The sequence below is a fragment of the Triticum dicoccoides genome, chromosome 1B, assembly GCF_002162155.2.
Source record: "Triticum dicoccoides isolate Atlit2015 ecotype Zavitan chromosome 1B, WEW_v2.0, whole genome shotgun sequence".
In the NCBI taxonomy this organism is placed as follows: Eukaryota; Viridiplantae; Streptophyta; class Magnoliopsida; order Poales; family Poaceae; genus Triticum; species Triticum dicoccoides.
The window spans coordinates 45,149,539-45,149,860 of record NC_041381.1 but is presented as its reverse complement, the minus strand read 5'-3'; positions in this window follow the sequence as shown (position 1 = coordinate 45,149,860).

Genomic DNA, 322 nt, shown 5'->3' with positions numbered 1-322 from the left:
GCACCGGCCAGCGCTATTTTGGCCCTTCGGCCGGTGCTTTTTTGGCCCTGGGGACGATCTAGTACCCACCCACGCCCCCAGGTGTCGGCCCCAAGACGGTATAAATTCAAACTTGACATTTCCCGCTACCCAAAAAAACGTCACAAGTCCGGCGATCAGCGGCTGCCACATAGTTCGGCGATCACCATGCCATAGTTGGGCGATCAATCACTCGAAAGTTCGGTGTTCAAAAGGAAGGACGCGTAGGCAATGTATCAAACGGCGTTGTTGTCCTCTGGCGTCGGACTGGCGGGAGTCGGCGTGCGCGGGCTGGTCAGCGTCG